The following is a 27984-nucleotide window of genomic DNA, read 5'->3' as shown; positions in this document are numbered from 1 at the left end:
CCCAGAGAGGCCTAGCCCTATCATTAGACTGACTGAGACGGCTGCCTCAGGCAGCTGATTTTGATTTCAAAAAAGGCAGCAAATTGTTCATTATTAATTTATTATCCTTGTATTTTTACTGCCAGAAAGGGTAAGAAGTGCCTATAATTTTTTTTGCTTCAGATGCCAAAAAAATAACTGCATTTTCTTTGGTGTTATGCACATTCACATAGCAGTTGGCTCCATTTGTGTTTGCTGCCTCAGGTAAAAGATTGTCTTGGGCTAGCTGAGATCTCAGGAATGTGAATACAGGTTTGTTAGCCAGTAGCAGAGCTTGGAAATGTTACTTTTGGGGGCTGCAATTTCCATGGTGAGTGGACGTGTTGGCTGGGGAATTCTGGTAATCTAAACTGAAAAAGAGGGCAGAGTAGTCCATTTGATCCTTCAACTTGGCAAAAGCAAAAGATGACAACAGGATCCCAACATTGCCAGAGTCATGGCAAGCTTCCATTTTGCCTTTTCTCAGCCTAGGTCTTTGGGCAAGCCAATGTTTGCTGCAATTTCCTACCATAATAGCGAGAAAATTTAGCAGTAATGGATAACTAGGGAGAAAATTAAGCAGTTTGCTGAGATAGAGAACTGAAGCCAGAAAATATTTGGCCTCATGTACAGCTTCAAATTCATTGTCATTTCATTAGTATAATTTAGTCTTCGCATAAGCCTTTTGAGTGATAAATTCTACTAATACATTTCAAATGCCAGCTGCAAGAATAACATACTCTGAGTGGCTAGTAAAATTTAAAAGATGAGAACAGAATAAATCCTTCATTTTCATCTACTAGCATGGAGATTTATTAAGGCCTTTGCAAAGAAGAGTCCATCTGCTTACTGTAAATTGGCAAAATTAAGAGGGAAAAAATGAAAGGCGAATGTTGCATTTGTAACATGAGCGCTTCATTCAGCATGGATATTAGTCCACACACACCTCACATAGCTGACTGTGATTGCTTTATTCTCCTATAGATTAGTATGTCACAAAGAAAGCTGGATGGGTTTTTAATATCTCATTATGTTCCACTCTGTCTTAGGCCTAAAAGGTGATGTTCCTGTTTATATCACTACAGAAATGGTCGTCTAATTTTATCTACCCCATCATATGAGGCTAAAATAGGCGGCATACACCGATATAGCCCTGGTCACCCATGGAGCCAAACCCAGCACCTCAATTCATGGCTGATACCAGATGAGAGACTCCCCCCTGGGCACTCAGAAGACTGGGCGACTTGGAAGGCTCTGAACAGACTGCGCTCTGGCACCACGAGATGCACAGCTAATCTTAAGAAATGGGGCTACAGGGTGGAATCCTCGGCATGCGAGTGCGGAGAAGAGCAAACCACTGACCACCTGCTGCAATGCACCCTGAGCCCTGCCACATGCACAATGGAGGACCTTCTTGCGGCAACACCAGAGGCACTCCAAGTGGCCAGATACTGGTCAAAGGACATTTAACCAAATACCAAATTTGCAAAATCTGTGTGTTTTTTTCCTTTTCCTTTTTAATCTGTGTGTTTGTTTTGCTCTGTTAGAATTGTGATACAATGGTTGCTGATGACACGATAAATAAATACCCATGGAGCCAGCTGGCTCCCATCAGACCACGTTGTGCCAACTCCGTGGGTGCAGGAGGGTGGAACCAGCATGCCACCACTGCATCAACATGGGAGGCTTCCTGTGTTGCCATTAAATCTATGGGGGGAAGCTGCGTGCTCCATGCACACTCACACTTCCTCCTATAGACTGCTCTCTTGTGGATCCAAGTGATGTGGGGTGTGGGGCAACAGATTCCCCATGCCCTGCGGCAAAGTGAAGTGCCGCTGCCTCCTGTCGCCGGCTGTCTGATGAGGTGTTTTATACTACCACCCAGACCTTGGAAACATTACTTTTTTGTATGATGAATTTTACTGCAAGAAACTCCTATCTTGTGGCATTCCCATGACCTGCAACTACAGCTACTTGCCAGTATTGTCACCCTTCTCATTGTACTGCTGTTGGTATCACACAATACACTGCTTCGGTTGCTTGAGGCTGCCCAGTGATAAGTCTTGGGCAAAGATAATGAATGTCTGGGCACTTTATTCTGGACTATAATTGTTCAAAACAAGTCTTTGGAATTGGTGAAAATATAGTGCCAAGATCTAGATACTAGTACAATGGAACCATGGCAGGGGATAACTGGGATGTGAGCCCTAACAATGGTCATCCTATTGAATAACCTGAGAGCAGACTTTGTCATATGATCTATTCTGAGTAACTTATTCTAAAGGCCAAATTTAGGAGAGGTCTTGACAAATATTGAGAATGTTAAAGATGAAATGCTAATAGGAATGAAATACTGAAACCCAAATACCCTGAAGGCACAGATCCTGTTTGAAAGGAAGCTAAGCATTGTTAAGTCTGGTTAAAAATTGGATAGGGGACCACCACAAATTTCCAGATGCTTAGCCTATATTTCAGAGGAGGGCAATGGCAAACTACCTCTGAGCATTACTTGCCTAAGAAAACACTGTCAAATGCATAGTGTCTCCAAAAGTTGACAGACAACTTGGAGGTAGACACACATAGTATAACTCAAAATATTTCTAGCTAGTAAGAGAAGAATAGATTTGTGGTCCTTTTGCTCCCAGTCTTGTCTTCCTTTCCAGTTTATTCCTGTGTTTCAATGAATAAATGAGAAGTGATAAGATAATTTAAACAAGAGTGCATTACTATGTTAGTAACAATGGTTTGCCTACTGTGGGAATATAGTGCTAATAATAAATAAATAGTACCTTTATTTATATTCTAGACTCAGGATATATCCTATATATGCCTTATATGCTAGACTCAGTCTTATGGTTTATGTTCTTAGGTTCATATCAAAAGGCTCTGAGATAAGTCTAGGAATGTTGAAAAGAATAAACATTATTTTAACAAATATTTTCTAGACCTATCAAAACTTTTTAAAAAAATGTAGTTGCTTTCCTATGCCGTCGTGCCTGGGGGCTATAACTCTTAGTGAAAGAGGCATGGACGTGGCATCTTTCCCCAGGGGATTGCTTCTTGCCCTCCTATAGGAAACTGAAACTCCCAAAGACCAAAACACAACAGATAACTCGAAAATGTATTTATTGTTCACAATGAGTTATCTTTCTCAGGCATAAGCTTGATGTTTCAACAGGGATAAAGGAAATATACTTTACAATCTCTGAAGTCCAAGGAGTTTGCAGCTGAGAAGCTTTTCCTGTTTCCTCTTTCCTCAATGGCTGTGAATATTGGAATAAACACAACCCCAGTCCAATGGCCTATGTTGAAGGGACAAGACCTTCCTCTGGTGCCAAAAGAACCGGTTTGAAGGCGCTTGGGTCTCCTCAATGTTGTCCAGGATGATCTGGACATAAAGCATGAGTCCCAAGGGTAAAAAACCTTAGAATTGGTGCTGAGAGATAATTTAAGCAGGGGCTTTTAGAGCTAAGTCTCTTACGTCCATCTGATAGAAACTCTGATGGCAGAATGAAAAAAGGGAATTACTCCCCTCCTCCAGGAAGAGGTGGAGCCAAACAATTGAGCTTGAGAAAGCAATTCAACTGGTGCAAACAACACTGATTGACAGCTATAAATAACCAATCAATCCAACTATACATAAGCAGGGTAAAAAGGCGGGATCAAGCATGATACAACAGTTTAAATCTTGCAACTAACAGTTCTACACATAGGTGGCACGACTCATTCCATCACATTTACTCCTTTTAAATTCTGTATGCCCAGCTGCACAAAATGGATTTTTACTTTTGCCACACAAAGATAATCTGTCTGCATGTTTTTAATATGCTCTGACAATTGATATCCTATATCAGATCCTTATTCAAACCATGAAAACGAAGCATTAAGGTGTATAAAAAGTTGTTCTGAGAATTATTCATTAAAAATATCCCATTTGTGTGCTGGCAAAGATCAGTAAGGGGGAGGGGGTTGTAACAGTAGTAAGTTTACTGCAGTAAATAGTTTAAAAAACAAAACAAATAAAAAGTGTAATTTTACAAATAAATGAAGGACCTGTGACTAAATCAAATCACCTTAATTAGATTCATTGAAATGACAAAATTTATACAAGTGCTGATATATCAAGTTCCAGCTGATTCAATGGTTCTACTTTATTCACATAGGCCAAAAATGAAATGAAGTCAGCAGGGGAACATCCAAAGTAAATTGTACTAAACCAAACCCTGAGGGTACAGATAGACTGAACAGCTTATGTTGGTTCTGTACCAGTTTTTTTTGTTTTCAATCAGAAGACAGTTCCATTCTGTTTTAAGTCTTTTTTTTTAACTGCCTAGAATTTGTGTTTAATTTGCGATTATATCTGATTTCCAGATTTAGCTAGAACAGACCCTTTCATTGACCCATGAGTTGTCCCTGTGGAAATGGAAGGGCCTCTTCTGCTTGATGGAGAGACAGTGGCCCAGCAGAGATTTTGCTGGAGAAAGGAAAGTGATCTTAAAATAGCCCCCATGCCATCACTCATGTTGTTCCTGCATAAATTTCAGGGGAGCAAGGGGCTGCAGGAGGGAAGAGGAGTCAAAATCTCCATATTCTTGCCTTCTGGTCAGGCCCGTAGCCAGGATTTCGTTTCGGGGGGGGGGGGGGGGGCTGAATTTTTTTTCAGTGGGGTTTGGGGGGGGCTGAGTTTCGGGGGGGAGCTGAGTCTGAGTGAAAGAGGGTCTAGCCTAGCAAACCTTTTGTATCATTACCCCAATACCCCCATGCATATGGGATATATTGAGTATGGTGATCAGATCATGATATGAATAAATATAACAGTTTAAATAATGCACCAATAAGGCCTTTTCGTGAACCACCATGAACCCCCCCCCCCCCCCCCTGGCTACATGCCTACTTTTGGTAATAGAAGCATCCTACACCATAGTAGTTCATAGAACAGGATGTCAGACAGAAACTTTCATGCAAGTCAGTATGAAGGTCAATGGCTGGCATCCTATCCATGAATTACTCAGGTGTAAATCAGACCTATGTCATCACAGCTTACCTTTTTGTCACTTTCTTTGTTGCAATATAGGTCTGATGATGCAAAGTTCAAAATCTCTCCCCCCCCCCCCCCCCACCCCCCAAATCTAACTTATAAGCAGCATAACTCTTTCTCACAACACAATTTCAATGTTGTCAGAGAGCAGGGTGATGGATGGAGATGCATCCAGCTATTTTCCTGTAGGTGGCTGCAGTATAAGGATGTGATCCGCAGGGATCTCCTAAGTATGGCGGTGCAAACTTTGCTGAGCTCGAGTACCCATTCTGGGCCAGCATTGCCATTTGTGACACATGTAAATGGCCCCTTTTTCATAGGGTCAACAGAAGTCAAAGTTCACTTGATGGCATATGATTAAAGTTCCAACTAGAAAAGACTAATTGTATCTCTGTTAAAAGCATAACTTCCAACTGTGCCCATTTGTCAGGGACAGTTATGAATAATCCTCTGCAAAACACTTTTTCAAATGCTTTCTTAGTTTCTTTCCCATTTTGTTCTCTACTTTCTTGGAACAAAATGTGTTCAATGTACCAAAGAAGAGAAAGAGCAAAATCTTGCCATTCCTAGCAGGCTTCAGCAAAAGCAAACTGCTTTAGCCTCTTCTAGCCTTTCTGTTCTTCCATATCAATAATGTAACCACACATCTTTGATGTTATCAGGCACATATGTCCCTATTTCCATCTGTGAATGGTTTGTAGCATGTGCTTAAATCTCATTGATTCAATAGGGCTGTTGTAGTTTAGGTTAACAATTGGATTTAGGTTAAGGATGGGAATTGTTTTGCTGATTTGTACCTCCTTGCATATGGGCCCCCTGGTGGCACAACAGGTTAAACCAATGAGCTGCTGAGCGTGCTGACCAAAAGGTTGGTGGTTGGAATTCTGGGAGTGAGGTGAGCTCCCGCTGTTAGGCCCAGTTTCTGCCAACCTAGCAGTTCAAAAACATGGAAATGTGAGTAGATCAGTAGGTACTGCCTTGGTGGGAAGGAAATGGCGCTCCATGCAGTCATCCTGGCTACATGACCTAGGAATTGTCTATGGACAACACAGGCTCTTTGGCTTAGAAATGGATATGAATACCACCCTCCAGAATAGGAGAGGACTAGACTTAATACCAGGGGAAACCTTTACCTTTACTTATCTCCTTGCATTCCTTATCATAGCTTGTCTTACCTAAGGTTCCTAGGACTTGCAGTTCAACAGTTGCATGTTTCCAATCCTGATCTAGATCAACAACTTTTCAAATTGCAGGTGTTGGTAACTAACCAGGAACATATTAAAAATGCAACACTTAGGTGATGTTTTCCCTTGCCTTCCATTGTTGTGTACCTGTTCATACACATGTTTTCCCCCAAGCAGCATTTAAGAAAGATATATGCTTGGCCTTTCCCAACATGCCCTACATTTTCTCTCTCTATCCTGGCGTGTTTCTTTTCCATAGTGCAAAGCTGGCATTCATTTCTACCACCTTCTGCTGGCATAACTGTAAACCATGTGAGCTATTTTGAGGTTCCCCTGTTGGCTTGCCTCTACTTGTTATTAATATATTTTTACTTCCTTCACCTGGCTTGCATGCCAAAATTGGTGGAAGCTAAGTATAGGCTTCCTGGATTTATTGCTTGATAAAACTTTGCAGCCAAGAGGCAGAGAAAATAAAGGTTCATGGAGATAAGGGTCAAAAACATTAAAGGATTATATAAGCAAGGCATTCTGCCTTTTGTCTGAACCTTGTCCAAAGTTTATGTCTGTTTAAAAACAGCTGGATGTGTTTCAATATCTTTTTGTTCATGGTATATTAGAATGCCTATTCTACTGCCAGATGACAAGAAATACTAAAAGGTGGAAGAAGTCATCTTTCTGTATCAGGGGAGAGTCTTAATTGGATGTTGTTGCTATCAAATAGGAGAGAATTATTGGTTGTGCATAACCTTCTTTAAATGGAGTTTGTTTGTAATTTACTACTGGAATTCCTAGGCCACATTTTCCTATAAATCCACAGCACTGTTCATGGGGAAAGTTAAGTGTGTGCTTTGAATATTTTTCCATTCCATGCTACCTTTGCCAATCTGATGGTTAGCACAAGGAAGAAGAGCAAAGAACACCACTCATTTTGTATGAAGGATATATTTAATAAATCATTTACAAAAGATTATAGATGATTAGCATTATAGATTATGTACAAGGGATATATATATCATTAAAATGCTTTTTGATGGATAAAATTTCAAGCTTCACTAATAACAGCTCAATCTTCTTTTTTAAAAAATGTTGTCATATTCACTTATGCAACTATCCAAGCTGTATACTAAACTCTCACAATATTGTGGTTATTTTTAGAAGTATGTCTTGTTATTTGTCACAACTCTGGGGGGAAAGTTGGTGTGGATCGTGGATCAAGAACTGTGAACTGTGAGTGACAGGCATTGGTTTTGTAGGGGGTATTTTTCAGGGATTTGTAATGTGTGTATGGGAGCAGGTCTTGCCTTGGAGTAGGCAGATGCAGTGACAACATGTCCTGGTGGTGGAAAGACCATGTTTTGGACTCAGGCTGTTTCTCTTTTGTCAGTCCTAGGGGATGACAGTGGGCCGGATCTATGGACTCATCGATCAACAGGTGGATTGGTTGATATCTGGATCCAAACCCATGTGTGGGCTAACCCTGCCTCAAAAAGTAAGGTGTGGCATTTTCCTATTCAATATATGCAGTCTACCTGGTCTTTGGATTATAAACTGAGCCAATCTCAACCTTGAACATGCAGTTTCATTACACCAAATTTCATAATATGTATACATCTGAACTTTTCATAAGTTGACTAATGCTGAGAACAAGAAAGTTTATAAGAAACTTTCCCACTAGATCAATAGTTCCCAATCTTTTTTTTGACCAGGGACCACTCAACCAGGGACCACTTTGACCAGGGGCCATTTTGACCAGGGTCCACTCTCCAACATTAGTACCAAAAGGATTATGAATCAGCTTTTGGGATGCTGATTCAGAAAATTGTACTGGATAGACCATATCACCTTGCAGTCGAGCTTGTTGGAATGCTTATTCCAAAGCAATAGCTCACTCAGCCCCTTTGTTTTTTGGATTGGAACTAGAGCAGAGGATAATATAATGTTTACACACATATACCTGCTAAGGGACAGCACTGGATTCTTTCAGTACTGCCTTTATATGTGGATGGGACTATTGTAACATGCTCTAAATATACCATATTATTACAAATACTGAGATACATGGTGCTGTTGTATTTGAATGTTGGTATAGATCCAGGTTGTAATCCCTCATCAAAGCAAAAAACAAAAAACAAAAAAACAAAAACAACCCCCCCCCCCCAAAAAAAAAAAACTTGGGCTGGACATTTGCACCTGATCTAACAATGTTGCTGTGAATATAAAGTAGGAGGTATTTAAACTGGAAAAGTATAGGTTTATCTGTTTAGCAGAGCAAATAACTGACAAGTAGGCTAGAAATGCTCAAACTTTCGTACAGTGACACTTATTTCACATGCCAGTAAGGTAATGCTCAAGATCCTGCAAGGTAGACTCCAGCAATACACAGAGCTTGAGTTGCCGGATGTACAAGCTGGGTTTAGAAAAGGAAGAGGAACAAGAGACCAAATTGCCAATATCTGCTGGATAATCGAGAAAGGTAGGGAGTTTCAGAAAAGCATCTATTTTGTTTCATTGACTATTCTAAAGCCTGTATGGATCATAATAAATTGTAGCAAATTCTTGGTGGTATGGGCATACCAAGTCACCTTGTCTGTCTCCTGAGGAATCTGTATAATGACCAAGTAGCAACAGTAAGAACAGACCATGGAACAACCATCTGGTTCAAGATTGGGAAAGAAGTATGGCAGGGTTATATAATCTCACGCAACCTATTCAACTTGTATGTAGAACACATCATGTGACATGTGGGCTTGACGAATCCAAGGCTGGAGTTAAAATTGCTGGAAGAAACATTAACAACCTTAGATATGCAGATGATACCACTTTGATGGCTGAAAGCGAGGTGGAACTGAGGAGCCTTCTAACCAAGGTGAAAGAAGAAAGTGCAAAAGCTAGGTTGCAGTTAAACATAACCCCCCCCCCCCCAAGATTATGGCAACCAGACTGAATGATAACTGGCAAATAGAGGGAGAAAACGTGGAGGCCATGACAGACTTTGTATTTCTAGGTGCGAAGATTACCGCAGATGCAAACTGCACCCAGGAAATCAGAAGACGTTTACTTCTTGGGACAAGAGGAATGACCAATCTCAATAAAATAGTGAAGAGTAGAGACATCACACTGGAAATGAAGAGCTGCATAGTTAAATCAATGATATTTCCCGTATTAACCTTTGGATGTGAGAGCTGGACCATAAGAAAGGCTGAGCAAAGGAAGGTAGACGCATTTGAACTGTGGTGCTGGGGGGAAATTCTCAGAGCGTCTTGGACCGCAAGAAGATCAAACCAGTCCATACTACAGGAAATAAAGCCTGACTGCTCACTTGAAGGAAGGATATTAGGGGCAAAGATGAAGTATTTTGGCTACATAATGAGAAGACAGGAAAGCTTGGAGAAGACAATGATGCTGAGGAAAATGGAAGGAAAAAGGAAGAGGGGCAAATCAAGGGCAAGATGGATGGATCCTTGAAGTGACTGGCTTGACTTTGAGGGAACTGGGGATGGTCATGGCTGACAAGGAGCTCTGGCATGGGCTGGTCCATAAAGTCATGAAGAGTCCAAAGCAACTGAACGAATAAACAACAACAACAACAAGACAGAACAATGACCACTCTCCATCCATTTAACACAATTGGACAAAGGTAGTCTTTTCTGTAAGGATTTATGTTTATGTAGATAGCATGATCCAGTGAGTGTTAGACTAGGATGTAGCCAGGATTTGAATCCCTGTTCAGCCATGGAAGCTGCAGGGTAGTTGTGGGCAAGTGACACTCTCTCCGCAAACTTCCTTTGACTAAGGACCTCATTCCATGTAAGTCTGAATCCATAGGACAGTGGGTGGGTGGGGGGGAACCATTGCCCTACATTGCCCTCTGCACTCCTTACCCCATCCCAAATGGGGAAGCATTGCTGCCCAGCTTCCCATGTTCTTTCCTATGGAACACAGGGAAGCATTTTACCACATTACCAGAATGCTTCCTCTATGGAGCCTTGCCAGAAGTTGCCTTACATCATGCGATGGCATCTGACAGGCTCCAAGGAGGAAGTGTCCTGGCAGTGTGCTAGGATGTTGATTTTTCTACATGTGATGAGGTTGTAACGCTTGTCAGAAACCCCTAGGATAAGGATTACCATGAACTGGAGTCAAACTGAAGGCAGACAATGAGATCAAAGATACTGGACACAAGATTGGCTCAAGAAGAAAAAAGTGAAATTAAGCTGCTTCAATTTATAGAAACTGCTCCTATTCAATTGTGTGCTTACTGAAGAGTGCAAGAGGGCAGACAAGGGAATAGGTAGGGCAAAGTGAGTAACATAACTAGAAACTACATTCCAGCAATGAAACCCTGCCCCTAAACCTGGCATACAAAGTTTCCTGTTTGTGACAGGAAACCCACATATTCCATTCTAGCTGTTAAGAGGGCTATAAGGTGGAAACATTAAAAACACATGTAATCAAAACAAAGTAAAAACAAAACAGATTGAAATAGTGAATTCAAACTGCTTGGCATGCAAAAAAAGTATTGGAATTGTCTTGAAAAAAGCAGTTGTGTCTCTCTTGGGGCCCTTCCACACAGCCATATAACCAAGACTATCAAGGCAGGAAATCGCACAATATCTGCTTTGAACTGGGTTATCTGAGTCCACACTGCCATACATTCCAGATCAAAGCAAATATTGTGGGAAACCCTGCCTCAATATTCTGGGTTATAGGTCTGTGTGGAAGGGCCCTTAGAAGTTTGTTTAATAGCTGAAGCAAGACACAAGTGAAATAATCTTCAGGCTTTCTAATGGTGAGGAATCACGGTCCTATCTTTCAAGGTAACTTTGACCAAGGAGGTTGATCATCTATGAGACAGACATGGTTTCTTGGGTTCATTCAGTCAGTTCTCCCCTCCTTTTTAAAAGGAAGAAGGGGAAATGGTTTCAATTGCTATGAAGGGAAGTAGGAAGCAAAAACATGGCAACCAGAAAGTCTCAGCTTAGTGTTTGGAACTCAATATGGGATTTCTCCTTCAGGATTTAAAAATAGCTACCCTACCCACTCACCTCAGTACTTGTTCTGATTTCTTGTACATTATAATAGATTGCAATATAGTATAGTATGTATTATTACAATCAATACTCTCCTCCAGTTTGGAAATATTTGAAGAGTAATTGTTTTCTTTATAAATCAGACAGATGAATCATACTCTTAGCCACTTGCGTGTGCAGCATGTACTTGTGCATCAGACAGAAAGAGAGAATGAGAAGAAAATGAAAACTTTTCAAGTTGATTTTATATGAGCAAATCCTTAAGATATTGCCTTGCTGATATCAAAAAGTAAAGTGTGTATACACACAGAAAGGCAATTACTGTCGCAACTGGGCACACCACCAGATTAATATAACACCAGCTTGGCATTATTGTGGAAGGAGCTGCAGTTATACACTTAAGCAAACCACCCTCCGCTTTTCTTTCTTCTTTTCTGTGCGTGCAAGTTTGCCACAGTCAATACCCATCAAGCTTTCCACAGATAACCATATGCCTCTGAATGACTACTAGACATTGCTGGTTGTTTTTCAGGCCGGTCTCTGGTTGTTATGCTAGCATACAAGAAGATGTATTTGTTCAGGAGGTCCAGTCATCGCGTTAAATAAAATCGTTCACTTTGGTTGGCAAATATTGACTCAAGCTGTTAGGCTTTTATGTATTTCAGAGACTCACAATGTTTGAGAGCTCAGCAAGCAAACAAGAACAGGTACAGGAAGTTATTGTGATGTTTTGGACCAATGTTTGCTTTTCTGCTGCTGATGTATGTTCTCCATTGTGTGGCGCTTGTTACTAATGACCTTGTTATATACTATGCAGCAGCTGATAAGGCCAAAGGCTTTGACAGAATACAAATACATTTTACGCTCCCACTTGAAGAGTTTAGGTTAATTGTGTTTTGAAATGTTCTGCACCCAACAACCTGTCTCTTCCTTGTAACATACTTTTCTTGAAAGAGAACTCTTCAAAGAATGGGCTACTCAGTAGGCTGAAGGCTAACGGACAGTGTTGTTTTCAGTTTGAAAAATGGTAGATAATATCGACCCAGTGTGTCTCTGTAAGCCATCCAAAGTTATAGAAAGAAAATTGTATGAATGGTGGCAAGAACAGTGACCTTAAATTGCCATTTTTCATTTATCTGTACACATAGCTACGTATGTGTGTATGTATGTGGAAAGGGTTTCTGCTTACACAGACAGCGTCCCACCTCCACAAACAGGCTATAGTTCCCACTTAGCAAGAAACACTCATGGCCCTCCTAAAACAGACATTGCATGTTACCATGCTGATGTCCTCCACAAACGGTATCCTGCCCACCACCCAAGTGAAGGCTTTCAGACGGGGACCATTTCAGCCTAGATTTTTTGTTTGTCCTCCACCAAAGACTCCTCTCAAGGATCCTTCTTCTCTATTGGTGTGGAATTTGCATGAACCTGCCCAGTGCCTCTTCCGTAACCCTTTGCATGACCCCTCCCACTGCCTCTCCCTTAACCCTTTCCTATGGCACACAGCAAACAGAGGAATTGATCAGCAACTGAACATTCTGTAGGGGGTTGGGGGACTGGCTCCACAGGAAGGAAGTTGTAGTTCACCTTGGACCAAGACACAGCACTGTGACCCCCCACTGACAATGGACCTAGGCCACATTTTGCACGCAGAACCCCCATGACCAAGAAAACATACTGGAGGGAATTCATTTAGATTTATAGCTGTCGAAGGTACTGGAATTTGTAGTTTACCTACAATCAAAGAACACTCTGAACTCCACTAATGATGGAGCTGGAACTAACTTGGCACACAGAATACCAATGACCAAGAAAGACACTGGAGATCTTTGGAGGGATTTACAGGAGTTGTAGTTCACCTAAATCCAGTGCGCACTATGAATCCAAACAATGATGGATCTAGATCAAACTTGACATGCATACCTGATATTCACAAATTTGAATACTGATGGGTTTGGAGGGGAATTGGCCTGGACATTTTGGAGTTGTAGGTACTGGGATGTATAGTTCACCTGAAATCAAAGAGGACTCTGGACCCCCCCAGCGATGGCCCTGAACCTCACTTAGCAGACAGAACCCCCATGACCAGTGAAACATGCAGGAGGGCTTGGGGGAAAATTCACCTTGATTTATAGGAATTATAGTTCTCCTACATCCAGAGAACACATGAATGGACCAAATTTGGCATGCATACCCAACATGCCCAAATTTTAATACTAGTGGATTTCAGGTGGAATTGGCCTTGACATTTTGTTAGTTGTAAATGCTGGGATTTATAATTCACCTGTATTCAAATGCACCCTGAACTCCACCAATGATGGACCGGGACCAAACTTGGCACAGAGAATCCTCATGACCAACTGAACATACTGCAGGGGTTTGAGGAGGAAATTCACCTTGATTTGGAAAGTTCTAGTTCACCTCCATCCAGATGAACAGCAGACCCCCACTGACAATGGACCAGGACCAAACTTGGCATAGAGAAGCCCATGACCAACTGAACATACTACACGGGTTTGTGCGAATTGGCCTGGAACCAATCATGCAGGTTGCTTCATAAGACATATATTTTTAACTATTAACTTAAAAGTCCTGAATTACTTATTAGATCATCCATGAATGAGTCTGTGCATTTTTCTCCATGATTGGGGAGTTATAAATTCCAATTGTTAGGTTTGTCAGTGCGTTCATGTCATCACATAATGCAATGAGTCAGAAGGGGAAGCTGACCTTCTGTTTAAACTCTTTCTCTTGAGATTTCCTTATGTTTAGAAACCTTATGTTTCCCGCTCCCCCCTTTTGGTTGAAGGCTCTTGTTTGTTCCAGAATAGTAGGAAACACACTGTGTTGCATGGCCTCTCAAGAGGAAGTAGTTTATTTGGAAAAGGCATAATATTGAACCTTTGTTGAAATAATTCTCTAGAGCTCTTGAAAACAAATGACAATATGCATGCCAATGGAACAGTCCGGACTGGAGGAACTGCTCTTAGAGAATGTATTGAAATGGAAGGGTTCTTTTTAACACAATTGTTTTTACATATCAATTGTTTTATGCTTTCCACTAACTACCTTGAGAAGTTTTTGCCTTATGGAAAGGTATCCCAAGAAATTAGCATGGTAGGACATTGATTTCACCTCATGTGATGATGTCGTTAGAGAATAGATTGCCGTGTGCCACACAGACTGGTCTGAACTCTGCAAACTCTTATCTTTGTTGGAGGATTTGAATCAAACAACTGTTTTTGTCCAGATGCAACTACCTATCAAGTTGGTGTCTCTATATGGAAGGAAGAGAATTATTATGTTGTTCTTTATCTTAAGCAGGTTGCATTGAGTGGGAGGAATTGAGAGCCATGAACTACATCTTCCAGTGTCCTCAAAGACCCGTAGTCTCATTGAAATGTGATTTTGGGGCAATTTTCTGGGTAAAAACTACACATAACATAAAACCAGAACACCCGCAAACCCATAAAAGACCTCTTTTTTTGGCTAGATTCTATCTGAAAATGGCAAACAGATGTGATGTGATCTCACTTGTGGTGTGCCATGACGTGCTGGTGGCTCTTACAAAAGCTGAGTGGTACAGATGTGAAAACTGGACTCTGTCCTCCATGCAATTGCTCTCCCCATCCTAATATACACAGATCAGGGCACAATTAAGAAGGTGGGGGCAGAACCTTTAGGTTCACCTTGCAGCTCAGGCTTCATCTACACTGCCATATATAATCCAGTTTCTGAATCCATATTATCTGCTTTTGAAGTGGATTATATGGCAGTGTAGATTTGTATAATCCCGTTCAAAGCAGATAATTTGGTTTCAGAAACTGGATTATATGTAGGTCCAGCCTCAGACTATCATTTCAAATATTTGCCAGCAAGGATAACCAAGGAGTTAGTAGCAGTGGGGGGGGGGGGGATGCTAATTATGGGTCTGGTGAGGTTGGGTCCTTCTGGAGCTGATGGGGCCCATTCCCTTCACCCAGTTTGTGCATTCTGTTGCCAGGCCAGGAACAAGCCTAATAGGATTTTAAAAAAAGATTTGTACTCTGTTTACATACCTAGCCACAGTTAAGTAGCCACAGTTAAGTAGCCACAGTTAAGTAGCCACAGTTATGTGTGTGTGTCATTTAGAGTAATAGGTTTTTCTGCTATGAATATTCAATGGTTAACCATTCTGACTGCAAGTTCATGAATGTAGTTGCTTGGCTTCAGAAGACATATAAACATTTGCGACATGCTTGCAATCTTAAATAGGATTAGGTCAACAAACTGTGGCTAGCAGAAACCATGGGTGTTATGTCAGGCTTTGGCTTACTTCCTTATCAAACAGCACCTCTAGTGTGCCCATCCTTGTTTTTTTCTCTCCTGCTGGTTCTGTTTGTTATGAGAGGATAGATGGATCCTGTATTAAGGACCTTGCCTCCGTATGGCACAGTTTGGGTGGCTTTCCTGGCATCTACAGGCCATATACTTTTCTAAGACCAAACGTAGCTTTGGTTTCCTGTTACATGCCATGCATTCAGAGCTTGCCTAAAAGCAGTAGTAGGTATGCAACCAGTAAAAGAGCCAGGGGGAAAAACTGTCTTAGGAACTGATCCACAAATGACTGCTTATTTCCTTAAAAGCCTTTAAAAATCCTTCCTGTTCCTTCCATAAAGTTTGCACTGCTTAAAAGTTCAGGATATCCTTTGTGGCCTTCACACACAAATGATTCATGAGTATTTGTTTAAGAAACAAGGTAATATCAAAGACACTTTTTTTTGCTCCAGTTTGCTGTTCATGAGAGTCCAAGCTTCTTAGCCAGAAATAACAGCCAAGATGTACTACATTTTATGAACTCTGCAATGTTTCTGCTGGCTTGTTTTGCAATAGCAAATCCATTACCTTCCATTGGATTTTTGTCTTATGGAAATTAACTATATTCTCCTCCAGTCTAGAAAGCTTCTAGCATTTGGGGACTTGTTTTCAAACTGTTCTAGGAATTTCTCAAAGTTCATTGGGGTTTCCAGTCAGTCACTATACATGAATCTCCTGGAGGAACAACTGGATTTTCTTTACTAATCTTTTATTTTAAGGGCTTCATCACAAAGGCAAGGTGAAGTATCCAGCTTCACCTGGCTTCAATGAGAAAAGAGAGGGGCAGCAGGGCAAATCTGGCACCTTGTATCCAGCTCCCTCTCAGTGATGCTACACACATCACACATGTAGAGGATCTGACCCAGCACAACACAACACGGGAAGCCTCCTGTGTTGTGGGGGAAGCATCCAACAATGCTTCCATCCTGGTTGGAGGCGGGGCCTGTACCGAAAGTCACACAATGTTGTGTGATGACCGACGTGGGGCTCTATCCATTAGACAGGGTGAAAAATCCTAGGATGCTGATTTAAGTAAGTATCATAAGGTTGTAAAATGGCACTACAAAGGTTCACATTGAATCAGTTTTAGATTCTTCTCATGGTTCCATCTTTGAAAAGATACTTTGTGGACTACTACAACAAAAATAATGTTTTCAAACTCTGATCCCAGCTTGTGTTTGTATGTACCACCAAGCTGTCTATACACCTATGTTGACAATCCCATGAATTTCATAGGGTTTTCTTAGGATCCCAGCTTACACAGCGCAATAGTATGAGGCCCAACAGGACAGGAAATGCATTGATAATGAAATGATTATTTCCCAGTAGAAAAGTTAAAAATCACTTTGAAAAATGTAAAATCCAGCCATCTCCAGTTTGGTTTTCTCTGGATATTAAGAAGGAAGACCACATAAGCAAGGCTCACAGCAGCAGTTTGCCTTTGCCTGGCTCTACAAGGAAAGATAAGATGTGTTGCCTCTTTTTCTCTTTACTGGATTAACTGAGTGCAAAGTACTTTCACACTTTGAACTCAGTTTGTAGTAATTGACCTAAACTGATGACAAAAGAGAAAAGTGGGAGGAAGTAAAAGAAACTGGAAAATTTTACAAGCAGCTTCAAAGTGGGGTAATAGAGGATTCACTGTAACTGTCCCTGTCAAATCAGAACAGCTATGCCAATAGATGACAACTATGCTGCTTACAAAGCAAATGTAAGGTTTTGTTAAACTTCATTTGCAAAATAAATAAATAAAAAATCCACACCCCAAATTCAAACAAAAACAAAAAGGTGCAAAATTCCTGGATACATTTTGTTTTAAAAACATATGGCAGTCCACAGTAGCTTAGTGAAAAAATAATAATTAACAATTGCTACAGTTTTCAGCACTTTATTGTAAGCCACAAAGCCTTTCGCTGAAGTCTTTGTTGTTCATTTCCTGCTACCTTCTAGAGCCAAAACATTTTTGGCATCCAGTGTGAAGTTCAGTACTATGGCAATCAGCAGGATATAGGACAGATAAGATTTGTATAAATGCTTTTGAACTGGTTGGTATTTCTAGATGGGAAATGGAAGTGAAATTATTTACATTTGGCATAGGAATACGTTCCATTTAAAATTCAAAGCAAATTGGAAGGGTCAAAAGATGTTTCACTCGTGTTAAAATCCACCAAGAGCCTGATAAGAGCTCCTTTGCTATAATTTGACAGCCACTCTGCAGTTTAAAAAGTTGTGGACCCTTGGCTTGAAAAAGAAGTAAATCAATAATGTAACCGCTACACAATAGAGCTGTGAGTACTTTTTCTGAGTGAATTATGATGAGGAGATACATTTTGTACTGTTCTGTACATATGAACACTTGCATTTTAGCACCTGTAGTTACAGTTACATAAGGGAGAATGGGATTAATCCTCTTGCACAACTGTAATCAGAAATAAAATATGGCAAATGTTTAGCCTGGTTTGTGCTCAAAATTGCCTTAATAAATTGAGCTGAAGTTTGGCAGTGTATTTATAGGTCAGTAACAGTCTATGTAAGAAGCCCCAGTATTTATTGGAGTTTACAGTTTGATAAGGGACTCCAGTGGTGGAAAGGTTGTATCTGCTTTGTCATCACATATTTTTCAGGGATGATACTTTTGCTGTGGGTCCTTTTTTACACTGCTTCTAAAACTACAGGTCCTGACCCCAAAGGGGTCCACTTAGCTCAATGAAAAAATTGGTTCATGAAAAATTTGGCAACAGTAAAAGGTTTCTGAATACCACCTAGATATTTACATGAATCTGTAAATATCAGTGTTTATAGTGTAAGGAATGCTTCAGCTGTACTTCATAAAAGAAAAAATCAGGATGTTTAGCAAACCTTGCAGTGCTGAATTATTATCAGTAAATGTTTGCTTTTCATACCTATTTGATATATCTATATACCTGGGGTTGGGTAAACATTTATTGGGTGGGAAGGGGTCATGAGTGGATAAAGTTTTAGAAGCCATGCTTTAATGCTGCACAATTATAGGCCCAGGGCCCTACTTCAGCCGCCACAAGTGTAGCCTATGGGATTTGCTGCTTAGTTAGATGTATTTAGAATTCTGATTCAGATAATTTTAGTACTTCACCAAACTACAAGCTCCAGGATTTCACAGGATATCGCTGTAACAGTTAAAGGAGTCTTGCAGCACTATGATTGTGTACTGTCAAAGAACTCTCTGTCTATAGTGTTTTGTGAAATAGTTCATTTTTCTATGTTGGAGAGAAGATTGTCTGTGCTCACTCCAGTGGTTGTATTGTTGCTAGCTAGGATTGCCAGAGTGAAAAGTGGAGACAGTTTGTATAGTTTTAATGGTTGTACAGGAGAGATAATTTCAGCAGGTGCTACTTGTTACCTGTTTGCATGACAAGCAACAACTACTGAAATGACATCATGTACACAATCATTTGCTCTACCCCCCCCCCCCCCTCCATCTCCTGGCACATCATTTTTGTGGACCAGGAGGACTTCAGGACCACTGTAATGGCAGCCCGGTGAGTTTTTTTAACTTTAAACTGTGGTTTTGGGGGGCTTCGGGGTGGTTTTATGCCATCCCAGTAGTTACCAGGGTGCTATACAATACCTCCCCCCTCAGGAAAGCCCATAACAATACGACTCTAACAAAGATATGCTAAACAAGAAAGAATTGTGACATGGTGTAATCTGTGTTCAATTTTTACCTATATCACACAGATGACTATTAGGACAGATCATGGTCACACTAGGACGGTTCTATAAACTACCCTTTCCCTTCCATGAAAAAAAATGATTTGGACAAATATCAACATCTCACATTTCATATTTGTAACAAATATCCCACGGTTATTTGTGACAAATATCATTAAAACTTTTGAAAAATAACCCAATGCATCATTTTATTTAGGGGAGACTGGCAGACTGTGATTCACTTGGTTTACTTGGTTTGTTTCTCAACTATCTTTATCATTTTAATTGTATGATTTTAATTGTTTTGATTTTGTTAATAGTTTAAATCTATTTTAATTTCATTCTTGGTATATTTTGAATGACTTTGTATTTATTTCGATTTGTAAGATGTCTCTAGTCTAGGTTTTAAGCTTGAGGCATCTTTTTTTTTAGGTTTTAGGGGAAATGCTACATAATATTTAGTTAATTTAATAATTGTGCTCCCAGGTACTGGTGCTCCCAATCTCATTAACTGGTTGCTTGTAGATTCCCATAGAAATGCTAGAGGAATACAAGAGGAAAATGATCAGGGAAACATGCCTTTCTTTCTTGCTTTGTAGTCTCATGACAATTGAACTTCATACCACCCAGTGAGTTCCCGGTATCTTCCAAGTTTCAGTCCAGCAGCCTACAACACTACACTAGTTGTCAGCATGCTGAGGAATAAGTTTAAGTAATCAAAAGAACCCCATTATAAGGTCACTTTACGGTCACCATATGTTGGAAATGACTTGAAGGCACACAACAGCAACAATCAAAAGACAGGAAGTGAACAGCAATCAAGTCTGCATCCATGGACTTCCTTCTCTCTTTCTCTCCCTTGCCCCCATCTTATCCACCCTCACGCAAGTTGGATATCTTGCATTTATTAAAAGACAACAAAAATTGTTCCTTTTGAGGAAGGGGAAATGTCCAGACACTTGTGTGCCATTTTCCCTCCCCCAGATTAAACACATTACTCACAGGAATTCCCCTGCTTAAAATATCTTCATGTGGACTGTGACTGCTAGACTGCCCACTGGGGCTGGTTGTAGTGAATATACAACTCCGTTGTGGAAACAACTTCATTGGCTACCAATCTGTTTTCAGGCACAATTTAAAGTACTGGTGATGACCTCTAAAGGGATTTATATAGCATATGTCAAGACTGTCAGTTTGAAAGACTGCATCTCACCATATTATCCTTTTTTAGTCTTGTTACTTTGAGGTGTAGCTTTCTCTCAGTTTCACCATCATCACAGGTCATTTGCTGAGGAAGCAGGAGAAGGTCTTCTTGGCAACTGTCACTAGAGTGTGGCACTTCTTCTCAAGGGAGCCTCAGGGCAGAACTAGACAGCCCTTTTAATGCAGAAACTTTGCCAATAAAAAGTGGGCTGTCCAGACGACGTTATGGACAAACCTGTCTTAATCTGCCACAAACCAGAAAAACCCTTGATAGTGGGGGAATTAATTTGATACTGGGGTTATTCCTCACCTTCTTGGAAGTCCAGACAGTATTCTTAGTTTTCTGGGCTAATTTAGCCCAGAAAACTGTGAGAATACCAACCCCCTCCCCAAAAGCCCCCTAAACAGAATAAAAAAGAAAAAAACTCATCCGGGCTCCATAAGATGGCTGCCAGAGTTCTCCTGGCACATACAAATGATGCACCTGGAGAACTCTGGCAGGTAAGTTCTTTTCTTTTCTTTTCTTTTACTCTATTTAGAGGGGCTTCTGGGGAGGGGGTTTCAGTGTCCTGGTGTTCTACTGGGAAGTCCTAGTAGAACACTTGGACACCCACCCCAGAAAGTGTGCGCTTTCTGGGGTGAATGTAGATGGGCCCTCAGGAAGATCCGCATTCTCTAAACATGAATTATTCTGGGATAAAGGTCTGTCTGGAAAGACCCTCCGTTGGCAACATTTCTGCCAGTTTCCACTTGCAGGTAAAACCTTAAAAGCAAAACAAATTAAATAAGTCTTCAACTTTCAAATGGTTAGGACATAAAATTTTTAATAGAGTGCGATGTACATGTAGGTTATCCTTTGATGTGTTTTAAGTGTCTCAATTAGTGTATTAAATTGTTTGTTTGAACACTCTTTTCAAACTTTTGAGTTAACTATGGCTCCAAGTTGCCTATCAACTTTTAACAACCTCATGAATTTCATAGGGTTTTAAGGCAAGAAATACACAGAGGTGGCTTGAAATGTAGCTCACAGCATGCGGGATTCCTTAAGTGTCTGCCTTTCAGATGCTAACCAAGCCTCATCCTACTTAGCTTCCAAGATCAGATGGGATTTGGTGCTTTCAGCTTATTTAACCCATGGGTTGTTTCAAAGTATAATCAGTCCAATATTAGAAGAAAAACTAGATATAACCAAATGAACAAATAAATAAAATACATCTGATTTATGTGCAAAAAGTGTGTTCTGTCTCCTGCAGATCAAGGGAATACGGCATTAAATATGTCATGGGGAGGATTACTCATATGACTGTAATTTCAATAGTAGGTGATTAGGAATGGGAAGACACACATTCAAATCTCTACTTAACTATGAAGTCCTTGTTATGTTGTTTCTGACAAACTAACCTATCCTATGTCAGGGGTTCAAAGTGAAGATAAAGATGGAGAGAACCATGGGTGCTACTGTGATATCCTTGAAAAGGATGGGAAATAAATAACTAGACATGTGTAAGTGTTGAGCAAAACACATTTCTCTGCAGTCCAGAAGGATGGCATTTATTGCTAAATGTTTACGCTTGGCAGAAACCTTCATTACTACTGGCTCCAACCTGCCACACACATACAACATTTTTGGATACTAGTTTATTACATTAAAAAAAACCCCACTCTTCTTTCCAGATCGCTGAAAATATGTTTCCCTATCTCAGGTTAATTTGAATGCTACTGTAATTTTGGAAGAGAGACTCTCCTGAAACTGGGCTCTTTTTATCTATGTTTCCCATCTGGCTTGCTGCTACAAGCATTTAATCTAGTGTTTGCTGCCAATGTTTCCCAGAAAGGCTTATAATTGCTTGGAATTTGTATGAACAGTTCCAGTCTGGCACACAATTAGGGATGCGCTATAAAATTTTCATTGCTTGATTTAGCTGAAACGATAAGATGGATGGGGAATGATAATAGCCACAGTTGTAGCTTCTAAAGTGGCAACTAGAAATTAGTAAAACAGAAGATCGTGAATAGCTAATGTTCTCTCTCCTCCCACCTCATGTCATAAACAAATCCTTGCAAGTGATTATGCAGAAAAACTATTTTGATTCTGACTTACTTATGGCAGTTTTTATGTCCTGATGTTTACATGTTAGAGATGTTACTTGGAGTCTACGTTGTCATCAAAATGGTGGTTCATGGACCACTATTGGTTTGTGAGCCATTGACCATCAGTCTATGATAAATTCCTCTGAGACTGGGGGCTCTTCCACAAAGCCATTTATCTTGGAATATCAAGGCAGATAATCCACAACATCTGCTTTGAACTGGGTTATCTGAGACCACACTGCCATATAATCCAGTTCAATGTGGCTTTTATACAGCTGTGTGGATGGGTCCAGAGAGAGTCTGACTTGCCAAAGGTCACCCACTATCCATAACCGAAGGGGAGTTTAAACCCTAGTCTCCAGGGTTATTGTTCAGTGCTCAAACCAGAATAATACATGACTAACATTAATATGTTATTGCTAGGAAATTATATTCTTCCTCAAGCTGATAACAGGTAAACTCAGAGGAAATAGGGGAGTCTAAGGGAAAGTGGTGATGACAGATGATGCCACAGAAGTGTCTAATTGAAAAAAAACCTTGGGATTCAATGCTGGAAGCCCTTGTTCTGTGGCTGCATTAGTTTTGACATTGGGAAAATAAAAAGATCAGCGATTGCAACAGTGGCACATTCCCAACATTGGAGGGTGGGGGGTGGTGGCAGCCAGAACTAAAAGCATTAGGAGACATAAGGGTCAATAGAAGATGCATAGGCTATATATTTATATTTTTGCCACATTTATGATTGTCAAAGCAATACCAGTTGAAATTCCCTTTGCTACATAGATGACAAAGGTTTTCAGACTGGCAAACCTACAAGTACACCTTTCCTCATATTCAGAGTTTTTTGAACTATAGCCCCCAAAATCTTCACCGATCTTGGAGGTTAAGAGCTTCTGGAAATTTTAATTCAAAATAACATCTTCTCCAACTTTCACACACTTAGATTCTTCACACTTGTTTCCTTGTAGCTCTTATCTCTCTGCTGCTTCTCAGATTTATTCATGTGAAGAGTATAAAGTGTTAGCTGGGAATTTCCTCTGTGCAGTTTTCTGTGCAACTCTATTGGCATTTGAAATTAGAGATGCTCCAGACATGTCTAGTAGATCATAGGTGGTAATGCAGTTTCAATATGCTAGGACACGACTCACTGGTTGTTATGGGATTTATGTATATGGACAACTACTGTCAGAAACAAGAAATAAGCAATACAAGTTCATGTGCAAATCTAAATCTGTATTGTTAGGTTACCTCCCCAGGTGAACAAAAGTAAATGAATGACCTTGTGGCCTCAGATCATACTGTACTGGGAGATAAAAGCCAAATATTAAGGCAATATTCCTCAAAATGAATCAACATTGCTGGTAAATACCTAATTATCCAAGATGATGATGATAACTGCAAAAAGCCACCTTACTTGGATCTGCGCGTATCATTTGAAAATACAGCACATAGTCATAAACGCTTGAGAAGTGTTTGACTTGTGATTTTGTGATACGAAATCTAGCAAATAGATCTCGTTTGCTGTGACATACTGTCTTTTTGTGTCAGTAAAATAATAATGATGATGATGCAAAGACTCTGGCACAAGCCAGTAAAAGTGGTCTCAGTGGTGATTGGCACCCTGGGTGCAGTGCCTAAAGACCTTGGCCTGCACTTAAACACAATTGGTGCTGACAAAATTACCATCTGCCAGCTGATGGTCTGAAGCATCCCACATTTTTTTAAACACCAGACAAGGCTGTGGTGTACAGTTTTGATGGGCATCAAGGTGATTGAACCTCATATCTTAAGTAAATGCCTAAAAGCCTTTTTATTTTTATTTCTTTATTCCATTAATATTCTGCTTTTTTTCTCAAGGTGAGATCCACTTATAAGGCTATACCACTTTTTTCTTTAAAAAAACCCCTCACCACACTCCATATTTTTTATGCGAGTGGCACATAGTTTTGGCTCTGTTTATATGGTGTGTATGCAATTATAGAAAAATGAGGTAATGCTTGAATGATCATGATAGTGGAAACATATCATTTTGGAACTGGACTTTGCATTATATTTCACTTACAAGACTGGAGAAATGGTTAGGATGGTTCTGAGCCTTGAGAATATCCCTGTTCCTCTAGGATCTGTGTCCAAACACTATTCAACATATAGGAATTGGTGGTCCACATGAACCAGGATTTAGGTAACAGGCAGTCCCAAAGGTCTCCACCCGAGAAATGTGCTGCTGCAATTCAGCAACAAACTGTTAAAAGCAACCAAGGCAAATAGTAAATGCTTGCAGCAAATGTGTTTTGTTTTGTTTGTAATTTGTCACTGAAATGTAGAGTAGCAGCTGGGGCACACTTTTGGTTGTTTTAATGGCTTACACATTCGCACTACCCAAAAATCATCAGTGGGTGGTTATGATGGGTAGTGTTGATATGTGCCCCACAGTATGTCCTGGGGATCAAATAGTCACCAGAATTTCAAAGGCACATGGAGGAACAAAGATTTGCTATAAGTGAACAGATAAACACAATTTATAGAAAGAGACAGCACTGACAAAGCAAGAGAGTTTTTGTTGCTGCGTGTTAGTGCTTCATAATTACTCCCCGTTAAAATTGCATTTGCCAAATCCATTGTGGATGTGCACATGTATCTTCAGATGGCCTATCACTATATGATGACCCCTGGAAGTCCCTAAGTTTTTTTAGGTGGGGAATACTGTACTTAAGATGTGGTTTGGTCATTGCCATCCTCTGAAAAACAGTCTACAGCACCTGGTCTTCCTTGGTGATCTCCCATCCAAGTGCTTAATTTCCAAGATCAAATGGGATCTGATGACTTCAGGATATTCAGACCCAATATGATAAATAATACAATTTTCATTACTTTCTCACGTAATGGTTTCTTTCTTACCAACACTGAGCCTCATTTTACCGTATCTTATTCTCAAAAAACAATATCCACAGCAGCTTTTTTATCCCATTGGCTTACTCTCACGTGATTAAAAAAAAGTAAGTCTGAAATACAGATAACTCAGGTTGGGAAAATAGTATAAATCTAGTACCACAATTCTAGTTTGATTTAGAGTTCTGCAGCTGCATTTGCCTTTTGAGGGGGAAAAAAAGGAGAATTATCCAATTACACATTGCCTAGTATTATTTCTAAACATCAGAAGAATTATTTGGCATAGGAAATGGGAAGAGTAAAGTTCAGAGGACATATAGGATGTCCTGAGTGGCTTCCTTATATTAAAAATAACTAGAGCTGGCAAACAGCAGGGGAGAAGGATTTTTTTAAAGTCCCATCCCTCATTCCACTTGTCTGTTCTCAGTGAAATACCCCCTCCCAACGTGACTTTTCAAGTTAAAAATGTGGCTAGATAGATCCCAGTTACACACATTTGTATGTAGCATGTAGCTTGGTTTTAAAAGAAGTGTTGTTCTTTTGCATCCAGATGTCTTCAGGCACAGCTTTGGAAGATGAAGGTGTATTCAGTGAAAAAAGAACGGCAAAGCCAGCTGGGAAAATGCATTTGTCTGAAAAGAAAGTGTTACAACACAGCCGGAGAGCTGCACCCCTTTGTTCTTCAAGCCATTTATGATGCCTGTGACTTTGATGTTATTTCATAGCTAACAGTTTGAGAATATAAAGGGAAGCCATTTTCTGGACTTCTGCTGTTTGCTGGATAAATATGGCTCAGTTGATAAATGTTATTAGTTAGAAACATATGGAGAGGGAGGCTTTCAAAGATCAGAATGGCCCTTTGGATGCCTTAAATGGTGTTACCTTTCAGCGTACGTTTTGTGCTTCAATACCTTTGAAAAACTACTCAGGGATGCAGAGGCAAAGAATATAAAATATATAGAAGTCTTCTACCTGTCTGATAATTTTAGGGAAGGATCACCACTTTGTTGCATATGCAGCATGCATGAAATTACATTTTATGAGGAGGGTAGATTGGTGTGCATGTATCTGTATGTACTGTATCTGTATGTACTTGTGGCTGTAGGGATAAGATTGTCCAGTAGTATTAGAAGTGTTGTCAAAGGAGAGAAATTATACTTTTGGGGGTTTTCAAATGAAATGCTAATCTAGTTCTAAGTAAGATGTAGAACCCATCTACATCTTGAAGTACTTTGATGATAGTGGACATTGGGGTTGAGAAAGACAGGATATAAATATAGCAAATAAATAAATAAATATCAAAGAAGTTGTATCTAATAGCTGGGTGGGACAGGAAGGCATATCATTCCTTATAGTCTTTTATTTGTGGCTTCTGTATCCCTGTGTCATATTTCAAGGTAATCAAGCATCTAAAATTCTCTGAAAAGTAGCATCTATGTATATACTAATGTGAAGGACAATAAAACGATATGAAACTATATTATATAAGCCCCATTAAAATGGCAAACCTCTTCCACTAGAGGTTGGGCAGTTTGGGTCACACCATCTATCCTTGCTCATATCAGATTTTTCAAATCCCATCATCTCCCCACCATGGCTTTTGACTGGGGAAATCTGTTCCACATGTTCACTTGGGCACCTAAACACAACCTAAGTATTTATCATTAAGATTCTGTAAAAAAAGACATCAAGAAAAGAGGATTTCAAGGAATACATGCAGACAAAGAGGTATAGAAAAAAGCAAATTTTAAGTACCTAACTTGCTTATCTCTCCTTTCCACAGCATTCTCCAAAGCCTCCAAATTGGAAAATGTTCTAGATTGTGGAGTAGTACAGGGAGAAGAGGTGAAACTGAGGCACCAGCTGCACAACCATATAATACAGTTTCAGAATGCAGATTAATTGCATTGAACTGGATTATGTGGCAGCGTGGACTCATATCATCATGTTCAATGCGGTTCAGACTGCATTATATGGCAGTATAAATAAGGTCTAGATAGAAGCATCTATCTAGGTTCTCACCATGTGGAGAAATACCCTCCAATCCCCCATTTTTGGGAAAGCTTTAGTTGGTTTCTGGGAAAATCAATGGGCAAGGGAGCCAGTTTCCTAGAGCTCTCTCCATTATATTTATTTAACATACTTTATTACGCAAACAACAAGGGGAAAAATAAGTTCCCTGATCTCAAAATTACAGTCTTAAAGTCCTGACACACAGAAATGTGGTTGGAAGTTGTTGTATATTTGTTCAGTTTCCGACTCTTTGTGACCTCATGGACAAGCCCACACTAGAGCTCCCAGTCGGCCGTGGCCACCCCCAGCTCCTTCAAAGTCAAACCAGTCACTTCAAGGATAATGTTCATCCATGTAGCCCTTGGATGGCCCATCTTCTTCTTTTCCTTCTATTTTCCTCTGCATCAGTATCTTCTCCAGGATTCTCATTATGTGGCCGAAACACTTCATCTTTGCATCTAATATCCTT

Source organism: Anolis sagrei, chromosome 2, assembly GCF_037176765.1.
Source record: "Anolis sagrei isolate rAnoSag1 chromosome 2, rAnoSag1.mat, whole genome shotgun sequence".
Lineage (NCBI taxonomy): Eukaryota > Metazoa > Chordata > Lepidosauria > Squamata > Dactyloidae > Anolis > Anolis sagrei.
Note: the sequence above shows the minus strand (reverse complement) of the source record.